This window comes from Pelobates fuscus, chromosome 5 (assembly GCF_036172605.1).
Source record: "Pelobates fuscus isolate aPelFus1 chromosome 5, aPelFus1.pri, whole genome shotgun sequence".
Lineage (NCBI taxonomy): Eukaryota > Metazoa > Chordata > Amphibia > Anura > Pelobatidae > Pelobates > Pelobates fuscus.
Window position 1 is genome coordinate 215,414,294 of NC_086321.1, and position 13,827 is coordinate 215,428,120.

General features: G+C 41.2%; 1 protein-coding gene across 1 annotated transcript in view; it reads left to right on the forward strand.

The window, feature by feature from the left end:
- Positions 1–13,827, forward strand: part of PRUNE2 (prune homolog 2 with BCH domain) — a 377,810-nt gene that overhangs the window by 279,443 nt on the left and 84,540 nt on the right. The gene's annotated exons all lie outside the window — the stretch shown is intronic.

Consider the following 13,827-nt stretch of genomic DNA (forward strand, 5'->3'; position numbering starts at 1 on the left):
AACTTCAGAGACGTTGATCCGTTGGGTTTAAAAGTTATCTGGGCTTGAAGCTTTGATAATAGATCTCGTCCTGGAAGCTGAACTGGACACTCCAGCATATATAGGAACTGGTGCTTAACAAAATGGCCTCCTAGAATACAAGTATGACTCCTGAGAATTGGTCTAGCAGCGCTTTTCCCAGTAGCTCCTATCATAGTTATAGTCTTCCTGAAGGAGGAGCAACTAGGTTAGTTACCACAGAGTACTCAGCACCAGTGTCAATCATGAAAGAGCTCCTCTTTCCCTCCATTGATACATCGACCATAGGCTGCACTCGGCTAAAGGGGGATGGAGCCCAGTCGGTATCAATAGTCTTCCATGACAGTGTCAGCCAGACCGACAAAATCTCTATCTTCTCTATCCCTTAATCTCTGGGTAGGGGAATAGTATCTACTTCCCTGAACACCTCCTCTGTTACTACTGTCATTCCCTCCAAGACTTTCTCTATAGCCACTTCTGTAACCATCTCGTAACCTTCTCTCTTGTCTTATCTATAACTTGCTTTATATTCCCTCTGTGGGCAGTCACTTTTCCAATATCCTTCCTCTCTACAATACGCACAGTGATTCCTACTTCCTCCCTTACTCAGCCTATTCTCAACTCCTCTATTCACCTCCCTTCCCTGTCTCTCTACACTTATGATAGCTACAGCTAGCATATCTGCCTTCATCCTCATTTTACGTTCTTCCTCCTGCTTTGTTTCAATCTCCCTGTTCATATACACCTGACTTGCAATTTCCATTAACTGTGATATGGACATTCCTACAAATCCCTTTAACTTTCGCAATTTTCTTTTGATATCACCTTGGGTCTGGCTGACAAATGCTGAGTTGTTCATTTGAGAGTTCTCAGGGGCCTCTGGATTAAAAGGAGGATATAATCTATATGACTCCAGCAATCTCTCATAGAAAGCACTAGGTGACTCGTCGGCTTTCGTAAAGGAAGTATGGGTCTTCCAATTAAACAGATCAGTCATGGTAAAAGGGACATAAACAAATACAGGGTCTGCCAACTGTAATTGACCATTAATATTAATGTGTGGTGGACCAGGGGTAAGCTGCAGTGGCATTTGTAAATGTCAAAGTTGGAGGGCACCGGTCATTTGTCAGGTTAGGGTGGGACTTAGATAGGGTTGTTTAGTCATAGGTTCCGGTCGGGGAGTGGTGAGGTAGGTGGAAATGGATAAATTAATTTTACTGGTCAGTAACTCGGTTAACAAAATGTTTCGGACAGGGCTAGGAGGAGCCTGACCAGTAACCAAAAATGGTAAAAGTGTTTTCCAGCATCCTATACCATTGACCATTTCATCCAGTTGTATTTCAAAACTAATTTACTATTACTAAAGGCACACAAGGCTCAGTAATTATAGTGTTATGTCAGTGGTTATGGTGTTTTCAGTGGTTATGGTATTATCAGTGGTTATGGTGTTTTCAGTGATTATGGTATTATCAGTGGTTATGGTGTTTTCAGTGATTATGGTATTGTCAGTGGTTATGGTATCGTCAGTGGTTATGGTATTGTCAGTGGTTATGGTATTGTCAGTGGTTATGGTATTGTCAGTGGTTATGGTGTTTTGTAATTGCTGAGAATGATCTGATTCAGTGGATTCAGTTACTGTTATTAAGAATTCTCCTCACAATTTTGACTGCTAATAATAAAACTGAATACAAAGAACCAGTTGGGGGGGGGGGGGTAGGTAGGCACAGAAATAGGAGTGGACAGGCATCTGAGAGCCAGAGACAATTAGAGCACAGGTGGACATACCAGCTGCACCAGTTCTTGCTAAAGAATTTAGTTGAGGGATGGTCAGATGGATCAGATTCCATTGGGGATGGACAAACCAGTTTTGGTAACCATCTAGTAACACAAACTGTTTTAAACAGTCAAAATATGGAAACTGGTCATAGAATTCAAGCATAATAGATACAGCCACATGTACACGCTGCACTAGATTTAAATCAAGATAGATTACCACAGAGGCCATTCTCTACTACATAAGGTAGTCAGGTGATTTTGGAGCCAATTTAACCCCAAAATCACACACATTATATCCCTTTTTAAAGTTATTTAGCATACATTCTAAGGGATCAACAATCTTTAAATTCTGGTGCATCCATACTTAGCAACGGAGCGTCTAATTCAAAGAAACACAACAAACACACCTCCAACAGTCACACTTGTTTCCCTGGCAACAGCACCATGTGGCACAGTTACTAGGTCAAACTCATACAACAAAACATACAGGGAATTCCCGTACACACACAGCTGTTACACCAGTCACTAAATAACTAATACTGTGCCCTTTGGCGAAACTATACAGTCACCCACGCTATAATTCCTTATATCTGAATTACCCGTCTATAACATACCCCAGTAACATCGTCTTTACAAAGAGTAGTTATAGTACGGTTAGCATTGGTTAGAGTACAATTTAAAGTCACAGTTCAGTTAGTAGTGGTTATGGTGTTAAACATACAACATAGACAACAGTTATTAGTAGTTATTTACAATATCAGTAGTTATTATACATTGTTATGGTACCGTGCGCTATAATACAGTTACACACTATTCACACTCTCGCTAGATGGCAGAGCTCACGCTATCTAGCAAGATATACACGCTACTACAACAATCTTTAACACATTTACAATTCCCAACTAATCTATTGGCCAGTACCTTGATGGACTACCTAAAACAATTTACATCCGTTTTGGTTAGCCACGCTGCCCAAGCACCACATATAGCGAACTAGAGGGCGGAATTTACACAGAACCCTCTTAGTCTATATACTCTATCAAAAATCTAGTGGGTTCCAAATTTACACGCCTTCCCACTTAGCCAAGATAGGTTGAGATCTAGCGGACCAAATTTACACAGACGCCGCTTAGTCTCCCGGTCCCTCCGACCTAGCGAACGTAATATACACCCTAGAACGCTAGTCTAGACAAGACACCGGTGTCCGGCTTGGGCTATTTACACAGAACCCAGCATGACTCCAAACCAAAATTAAACAGGCTGACTACAGGGCGTTTAATTGAGCGGTGCGCCTTTGCTCCTTCCCTCCACTGGCAGATTCCATACACAAATAACCCCTTATGGGCCTACCGCACAATCGGTATCCAATACCCCTAGTGGGTCTACCGTCTAAAACAGTAGTCGTCTTACCTCCTCATTCCTGAACCTGGGTTCACACTCATCGACGGGGGCACCCCAGCACTTACTACGTAGAGGCCGATGATCTCCTGGACAACAGACCAGTGGCGCCGAGACGAAAGGAGGTCCACGCAGAAGTTCAGGGGTGCAGCCGTAGGGAGCGTGGGCAAAGATAGACCGTCTCACGCCTCGGCTTCTCAGCTACCGTTGAACGATGAGCTTCACGGCCAATTGCACCAAATGATACCGGAGAATCTGACGGAAGCCAAGCACAGAGAAGTGGACACAGGTTTCTTCAGGAAGGAAGAGATTCTTTATTCGATTCACCGACTGGGGCTCAGAGGGACTAATGTCACCAAAATACAACAAGATCTGAGCCAAGAACTGACTGTGTAAATGCATGATATAGACATATAGCTCCTCCTATAGTTAACTCTACCCACATATTCTCTTTACCCAATCAGCTGAACAAAGCCTAACTTCCCTTACCTGTTAGACCACATGGCTCACCCAGAACAATGGAGGAGGGGAAGTGTTTTCAGTTTCTGCATTCCTGCACTTGCTCAGTACAGTGTTGATTGTATCTTAGCTATGTGTAACTGACTAACTGATACACCAACATTTACACATATGCCACGTGGAAATCTCGGCCTACTAAATTTAATTTCTACCGAGCTTCCACCACACTACCACTTCAGCTGGAAGGCTATTCCATGCATCCACTACCCTCTCAGTAAAGTAATACTTCCAGATATTATTTTTAAACCTTTGCCCCTCTAATTTAAGACTATGTCCTCTTGTTGTGGTAGTTTTTCTTCTTTTAAATATAGTCTCCCCTGCTTTACTGTGTTGATTCCCTTTATGTATTTAAATGTTTCTATCATATCCCCCCTGTCTCGTCTTTCCTCCAAGCTATACATGTTAAGTTCCTTTAACCTTTCCTTGTAAGTTTTATCCTGCAATCCATGAACCAGTTTAGTAGCGCATCTCTGAACTCTCTCTAAAGTATCAATATCCTTCTGGAGATACGGTCTCCAGTACTGTGTACTATACTACAAGTGAGGTCTCACCAGTGTTCTGTACACTGGCATGAGCACTTCCCTCTTTATACTGCTAATACTTCTGCCTATACAGCCAAGCATTCTGCTATTATTTCCTGCTGCTCTACTACATTGCCTGCCTACTTTGAAGTCATCAGAAATAATCACCCCAGATTCCCTTTCCTCAGATGTTGAGATTAGGACTCTATCAAATATTCTGTACTCTGCCCTTGGGTTTTTACTTATCCACATTAAATGCCAGTTGACACAACTCTGATCATTTTTCTAGTTTACCTAAATCATTTGCAATTTGGCTTATCCCTCCTGGAACATCAACCCTGTTACATATCTTAGTATCATCAGCAAAAAGACATACCTTACCATCAAGACCTTCTGCAATATCACTAATAAAAATATTAAAGAAAATGGATCCAAGTACAGATCCCTGAGGTACCCCACTGGTGACAAGCCCATGCTTCGAATATACTCCATTGACTACAACCCTCTGTTGCCTGTCACTCAGCCACTGCCTTACCCATTCAACAATATTGGAATCCAAACTTAAAGATTGCAGTTTATTGATAAGCCTTGTATTTGCAACAGTGTCAAAAGTCTTACTGAAATATAGGTAAGCAATGTTTACTGCACCACCCTGATTATTTTAGTTACCCAATCAAAAAAATCAATAAGATTAGTTTGGCATGATCTCCCTGAAGTAAACCTATGTTGTCTCTGATCTTGAAATCCATGTGTTTTTAGATGTTCAACAATCCGATCCTTTAACATGGTTTCCATTACTTTTCCTACTATTGAAGTAAGGCTTACTGGCCTATAGTTGCCCGGCTCCTCCCTACTACCTTTCTTGTGAATGGGCACAACATTCGCTAACTTCCAATCTTCTGGGACTACTCCTGTAAACAATGATTGGTTAAATAAATCTGTTAATGGTTTTGCTAGTACACTATTAAGCTCTTTTAATAACTTTGGGTGTATTCCATCAGGTCCCATTGACTTATTTGTCTTTTCTTTTGACAGTTAAAATAGAACCTCTTCGTCTGTAAACTCACATGTAACAAATTAGTCATGTTTCCTTTTTCCTAACTGAGGCCCCTTTCCTTCATTTTCATCTGTAAATACTGAACAAAAATATTCATTGAGGCAGTCAGCTAGACCTTTATCCTCTTCTACATACCTTATTTTTTTTGTTTTTTATCTAACTAATCCTTATTTTACTTTCCTTTTCTCATTTATGTATCTAAAAAAATGTTTTGTCCCCTTTTTTACTGACTGCGCTATTTTCTCTTCCGTGTGTGATTTGGAAGTTCGTATAACTTGCTTAGCCTCTTTCTGCCTAACCTTATAGATCATTCTGTCTTTCTCACTTTTTTATAATTACTAAATGCTAACTGTTAGTTTTTTACTATTTTGGCCACATCTGCAGAGTATCACAGTGGTTTCTTGAATTTTTTGCTTTTACTGAGGAGCCTAATGCAATTTTCTGTTGCCTTCAGCAGTGCAACTTTTAAATAATCTCATTTCTCTTGGACTCCATTTAAATTGACTCCTTTACACATATTCTAATTTTAGAAAAGTCTGTTTTTCTAAAGTCTAAAACTTTTGTTTTTGTGTGGTGTGACTCAGTCACTGTTCTTATATTACACCACACTGACTGATGATCACTGGATCCTAAACTTTCACCAACACTAATATCTGATACCAAATCTCCATTTGTTAACACTAAAACTAGTTTTCTCCTTACAAGTTGGCTCCTCAACAACTTGTTTTAGAGTCAGTTGTAAAACCTGCAAAAATGCGTTTTTTGATAATGACTGTTCTCTAATCATTTGACCTTTGTTTGCTCAATTTCTTTTTTTTTTTTAAACTACAGCTTGATTTTAGTTTGTTTTGTTATTGGTTTTACTTAGAAGTCTAATGAGCTAGTGGGAGACTCATATACCAGGAACTGTAGGGAAGCAATAGGGACAGACGCAAAACCAGGAGAAGCTCCACACAGATACAAAATTAGGAGTGAAGTGTGGAAGACACAAAACTTTGGATAGCAATACATTCAACTCTGTGACTTAAATGAACACTGTAGTGTGTAATGTGTATTCCTAATGCTATAGTGCCCTAGTCGCCATTTAGGTGATGGAAAGTTCTCTCCCTCAAGTTTTAACAGTAAACTCCTTGAGAGTTAACTCACCTTGTTTCCCATGCCCCACTGCTTTCTCCATAGCTAACTGCACCTCCACGGCTGAGATCATCAAGAATGATGACCTTGTCGAATCCAATATTTTTCCACAGGAAAGTATTGGGAGGCTCGTGGGCAAGCAAAGGCAAAACTCCATTCTGCACGAATTGAATTGAATGGGCATCCAAGACCATCTGAGTGTGGGAGCATGGCACCCAGATCACCTCATTGAGATGAAGTGATCTGGGTGCATATAAAGTAAAAATAAAACAAAAAAAACTGACCATAACTCTCTGAACCATAAGGCGCCATAACCTCCTAAGTCTTATTCTCAAATACTGAAGCTTAGAATTGGGTGTTGTATAAATTGAAATTACGTGGCTAATTTTCTGTACCCCAAAAATATATATATATTTAAAAATTTTGTTTTTTTTGTTTTGTGTTGTCTGTAAATTTGGGCTGATACATTTTAAGACCATTGTTGTGGATTAAGAGTAGTGGGAGTTTAACTGCAGTGCTTATTTTTATTACTTTTTATCTTTTGTCCCAGTCCAGCCCCATTGATATATTGCTGATTTCTTATATGCCTGGCTCAGTTAAATTATTAACTACATATAGCACTTTGAATAAAACCCACATACTTTATTGTTGTAATGTCTATAAAACAAAAAATCGATATACAAATTATAAAAGATTATTTGGTTAGGTAATTGTTTCACTTTGCTGCATTCCACATTATTGCAGTATTTAAAATAAATAAATAAATCTTTATTTAAAAAGACATCTGCAACCAATATAAATATTAAATGTACACTATAGTCATAGGCATATATCCAATTTTTGATGCAAACACCCAGGCAATGATAACATTCATTGCAGAAAAGAAGAGGGAGACAGAGGGGTTGGTCCTGTAAGCAAACCTCTGAAGAAGCAGCATATGCCAATAATGAATGCAAGAACCTAAAATGTTATGGTAAGCCAACAAGGTGTGGTGGACTAGTGCCTAAAGTTCATCTATGATGTGATTATCTTTAATCGTAATGTAAAACCTTCACTATAGGGTTAGGGATGTCATTCAGCCAAAATGGCTGTGAGTGCTTTATGGGTATCCATAGTAATCTTATTTAAAAACATAGTTTTCATTGGGAATTAGTGATCTACTATGGAGTGGGAGAGGAGAAAAGTCCACAGGTCTAAATCTATGGGTCTGTTAAAATTCTTGAAAACAGATCAAGAACTTCTCTACAGAGTATGGCCACTTGTGCCTATATGAGCTAAGATGCCCATATAGTCATCTGCAAGAATATAAAGTGGTTCAGCCCATTCGTAATAATTTCACTGGTGTATCATCTCAGTAGAGTACATTTGTTCTTGTAAATTTACAAAGATGGAGAGTTTAGCTGTCACCTCCCATATATTCCCCTAGTCGTCTTCCTCCAAGATCTCAACCAGGTCCTTTTCCTACTGGCCTGTGTACTGAAAGTTTTCACCTTTTATATATGAAGAGTATAGTTAACAATATAGAATATCAATTAATCCATTTTGACAAGTTTATTTTGTGCATACTTGTCAGCATGGACTATGATCCGACACGCAGAACGTGTCAAAAGTCAAAGAATACAGAATGGTGAAGGTACAAACTGCGGTCAGAATACAAAAGAATCAATAACTATACACCCTGTTCCAAATTATTATGCAAATTTTATTTTTCTCATTTACCTAAATAATTGATGTAAATAACAGTCAGCATAATTTTCATGTTATCAACTATTAAGAGTACAACTCAAATTTTATTGAACAAACCTCCTAATGATAACAGTATTTTTTTTAAACATAAAAAACTTGCAATGCACTGTTCCAAATTTTTACGCACAGTAAGTTTCAAAACACTTTATAGGTTGTAAAGAACTGAAAATGGTCATTTGTTGTGCCTGCAGCATATTTACTGAAATCAAAAGCTATTTTAATCAAACTTATAACAACATTTTAACTTTTTAAACATTTTAACAGGTCATGTTACATTTTAAAATAGGACCCCTTATTTGATAGCAGCTTCACAAGTCTTGCATCCATTGAACTTGTGAGTTTTGGGACAGTTTCTGCTTGAATTTGTTTGCAAGATGTCAGAATAGCCTCCCAGAGCTGCTGTTTGGATGTAAACTGCCTCCCACCCTCATAGATCTTTTGCTTGAGGATGCTCCAAAGGTTCTCAATAGGATTGAGGTCAGGAGAGGATGGAAGCCACACCATGACTTTCTCTCCTTTTATCGCCATTGATGCAGAGGTATTCTTTGCAGCATGAGATGGTGCATTGTCATGCATGAAGATGAATTTATTACGGAAAGCATAGTTCTTCCTTCTGTAGTAGGGAAGAAAGTGGTCAGACAGAAACTCCACTTACTTTACAGAGGTAATCTTTACACCTTCGGGGACCCTAAAGGGGCCGACCAGCTCTCTTCCCATGATTCTGGCCCAAAACATGACTCCACCGCCTTGCTGACATCGCAGCCTTGTTGGAACAGGGTGGCCGTCCACCAACCATCCACTACTCCATCCATCTGGACAATCCAGGGTTGCACGGCACTCTTCAGTGAACAGGACTGTTTGAAAATTAATCTTCATGTATTTTTTAGCCCAATGCAGCCGTTTCTGCTTGTGAGCATTGGTTAGTGGTGGCCGAATAGAAGGTTTATGCACAGTTGCAAGACTCTGGAGGACTCTACACCTTGATGTCCGTGGGACTCCAGATGCACCAGCAGCTTTAAATATCTGTTTGCTGCTATGTAATGGTATTTTAGCAGCTGCTCTCTTGATCCGATGCATGGATCTGGCAGAAATCTTCCTCAATGTGCCTTTATCTACACGAACCTGTCCGTGATCTGAATCAGCCACAAATCTCTTAATAGTGCGATGATCACACTTAAGTTTTCGTGAAATATCTAATGTTTTCATACCTCGTCCAAAGCATTGAACTATTTCACTCTTTTCAGCAGCAGAGAGATCCTTTTTCTTCCCCATATTGCATGAAAATGGTGCTCTGCTTAATAATGTGGAACACCTTCCTTTAGTAGTTTTTCCTTAAATTGGGCTCGCCTGGCAATCTAATTATCACAGGTGTCTGAGATTGTTTTCAGTGATCAAAAGAGTCCTGAGACACAATGCCATCCATGAGTTAAAGGGACACTATAGTCACCTGAACAACTTTAGCTTAATGAAGCAGTTTTGGTGTATAGAACATGCCCCTGCAGCCTCACTGCTCAATCCTCTGCCATTTAGGAGTTAAATCCCTTTGTTTATGAACCCTAGTCACACCTCCCTGCATGTGACTTGCACAGCCTTCCATAAACACTTCCTGTAAAGAGAGCCCTATTTAGGCTTTCTTTATTGCAAGTTCTGTTTAATTAAGATTTTCTTATCCCCTGCTATGTTAATAGCTTGCTAGACCCTGCAAGAGCCTCCTGTATGTGATTAAAGTTCAATTTAGAGATTGAGATACAATTATTTAAGGTAAATTACATCTGTTTGAAAGTGAAACCAGTTTTTTTTTTCGTGCAGGCTCTGTCAATCATAGCCAGGGGAGGTGTGGCTAGGGCTGCATAAACAGAAACAAAGTGATTTAACTCCTAAATGACAGTGAATTGAGCAGTGAAATTGCAGGGGAATGATCTGTACACTAAAACTGCTTTATTTAGCTAAAGTAATTTAGGCGACTATAGTGTTCCTTTAAACTGAAAAACAAAATATTTAATCTTTGTGACACTTAAGTAGAATTTGCATAATAATTTGGAACAGGGTGTAATGTGCTCTCGTATAGCCACTAATGGAAGCCATAACTAGGCACAGCAATGGTGCCAGAATATGCTTATATAGCTCTAGAAGGGACATAATTAGTTGTTAATGGGTATGTGATGCCAGTATGTGCTTGCGTGACATCTACGTCAAAGAAGGTACAACCATAAAATGGCACTGAAGAACAGTGGGCCAGCCTCATTAAGAATGCTGGATAAGCAAGCTAACATATGAGAAGGAGACAGGAGCAGCACTATTGCCAAGTACACAAGACGTGAGGGAACGCGCCACTACAGAGCACGCCCCGTTGGTGCCATGGCAACAATATTGGGGAGTTGATCCTTAAAACCTTGGAGTAAAATCGTTAAGCTGTATTTAGAAATCCAGAAAAATTACCTAAAGAAATTAGAGAGAATGAAATTATATTACATCATTGTATTCCTTAAGGTCAACATAAACGGAATTTTTAAAATGTCTAGCCTACATTGTGATAAATATTAGACATGTGCAATTAGTTTCGATCTGAATGTCAATTTGGACAACTTTCGGGAAATTTGGACATTCGGATACTTCTGAATGTCCTGATAGCTGAATTGCCAAATTCCCGAAGTTCCAAAATTGCTGAATTTCCGAAGTGTCGAAGTTCCTAAGTGCCGAAGTTGCCAAAGTTTCAAAGTGTCAAGTGCCGAAGTGTTGAAGTTCCGAAGCACAGTATTGCCGAAGTACAACTATACCTACCCAGTGGAAGAATGAAGAATGTTACACTGTATACAAGTTTAAATAAAAAGTATATAAACATAGCCAGGATTCAGCTGTAAGCATTTGCAACACTTACAACAATCAAGTAACACACATTCATATAAAATATAAGTTACTTAGCCAGTCAATGGAATGACAGGAATGAATAAGTAGATAACTCCCTAATTCCCACGGTATTAGGGAGCTATCTACTAAAAGGCATAAAAACCTAAATTGGTCTTTCAGACAAATTTACTAATACTAACTAAAGATTACTTAGTATTAGTAAATGTCTAAAAAACAGTGATCAGCCTGTGGCTGCTCATGGTAAAAACAAAACAAAAAAAACACGTGTTTCCCCCTCCCGAGCCCCCACCCGTGCCACGCGAGTTCTTTGGAATTTTCCCACACTGTGTAATTTGACTCATAACAACACTCTGATTGGTTGATTGAAAGTAACCAATCAGAGAGTTATGAGTCAAATTACACAGTGTGGGAAAATTCCAAAGAACTTTCAAACGCTGTGTAAAATGACACAGAGCACTCTGATTGGCTCGATTTCAAGCCAACCAATCAGAGTGCTGTGACAGGTAAATGTAGAGACTTACCTGTCAGTCTCTTCATTTATCTGTCAGAGCACTCTGATTGGATGGTTTAAATCAACCAACCAGAGTGCTCTGAGCCTAATTGCAGGGCGGGGCGAGGCTTTATAAGCCTTCCCCTGCCCTGCAGAGATCAGTCTGCGCGGTGCCCTCCATGGGTGAAGATGGATTCATTTTTTGTTGCGCTCGGTTATTATGGATTTTTATTTGGCCTTTTTTGGGGCTAAAAAAAGAAGATTTTAGAAAAAAGAAGACATCAAATGGTAAGTTGTATTTATTTTTTTACAAGTACCTAGTTATAGGTCTCCCTCACTATTTTTAGGGTGAGGGGGGTAGTTAGGGGTTAATTAATTTTCTTGGGAGGGGGGTGACTAGGGGTTTGGGGGGGGGATTACATTTTTATTTAGGGCTTCCACCTGACGCTCAGGGGTGGGGGCCGGGGGGAGGACAATAGGTCCCCCCTCCGCCCTTATTGGTATTTAGGGCACCCACCCGCCGCTTAGTATTAGTAAATTTGGCTGAAAGACCAATTTAGGTATTTCAGCCTTTTGGTAGATAGCTCCCTAATACCGTGGGAATTAGGGAGTTATCTACTAAGCGGCTGCAAGAGTCCCGATGTGACGAAGCCCCGAAATTCCAAAGTTGCCAAAGTTCCGAAGTGTCGAAGTGATGAAGTTCAGATTGCTAAAGTCTCGAATTTCGGAATGCCGAACCGAACTGAATATTTTCCCCATGCACATCCCTAATAAATATGTATATGTTAAGAGTCATTGGGATAAGTCTTTTTATGTATATAATTTCTTCTATAAATGGCTCGCCGTAATATCTTTTTATATCATCCAAAAATCTTAATACGCAATCTGACATTCTTTAAAAAGAATATGCAGAGAGGCTGAAAAAGGGGTGAAAGATAAGCACAGAAGGGCTGGTAGGAGAGACAGAGACACACAGAGAGGCTCAGGTAGAGAGACATCCAGAAAATCAGGGGAACAGAGGGTGGTCCTTTGTCCACTGTCCTATTATAGACATGACTATAATCAGGGCTGGCGCGTCCTATAGGTGACTTAGGCAGTCGCCAAGGGCGCACTGGTTTCGGGGAGCGCCAGATTTGAGTGACCCGTTAGGAGGGAAACGCACAGCGCTCCCTCCTACTGGATCACTTAGTGTAGTGTGGCCGGGCAGCACGGACCACGGTACAGGAGTTCTGTTTCCTGTACCTGGCTGGATTGAAAGTAAGTGCTCTCTCAGCGAGCACTTCCTGGCAGTCTGGCAAGGTACAGGAAACTGAAGCTCCTGTACCACAGTCCGCACCACCTGGCCATGCTACAAAGAGGCAGGAGACACACCGGGTAAGGGAGGGGAGACTAAGGGACACTGGGGGGGGCGGAAGCATTAAGGGACATTGGGGGGCGATAGACAGCACTAAAGGACACGGGGGGGATACAGCACTAAGGGACACTGGGGAGGGAGACATCACTAAGGGACACTGGGGGGGAACCGGCCAGGTACCAGAAACTGAAGCTCCTATCCCGCGGTCCGCACCACCCAGCCACGCTACAAATAGGCAGGAGACACTCCGGGGAAGGGAGGGGAGGCTAAGGGACACTGGTGGGGGGGGCAGCATTAAGGGTCATTGGGGGGGAGACAGCACTAAAGGACACTGGGGGGGAGATAGCACTAAGGGGAGGGAGACAGCACTAATGGACACTGGGGGTGTTGGGGGAGACACCACTAAGGGAAAGATGGGGGGACAGGGGGGAGGAGAGAACACTAAGGGAAAGATGGGGGGGAGAGACCACTAAGGGAAAGATGTGTGGGGTCAGGAGAGACCACTATGGGAACGATGGGGGGGAGACCACTAAGGGAAAGTTTGGGGGGGAGACCAATAAGGGAAAGGTGGGGGGAGACTCTAAAGGACAGGGGAAAGGGAGAGCACTAAGGATCAGGGGAAGAATTAAGGGATGGGGGGCAGAGGAGAGCAATAAGGGACAGGAGGGGAGAGGAGATCACTAAGGGACAGAAGGGCAGTGGAGAGCACTAAGGGACAGGAGGGGAGATCCCTAAGGGACAGGTGGTAAGGGGAGATCCCTAAGGGACAGGTGGTAAGGGGAGATCACTAAGAGATAGGAGAGCACTAAGGGGCAAGAGGGGTGGGGAGAGCACTAAGGGGCAAGAGGGGTGGGGAGAGGGGTATAATTAGATGCAAATAAAGCAACGAAGTCTGCTTTTATCTGAATCCCTAGGTACTTGTCCGCAGCTGACATATGAAATTGGC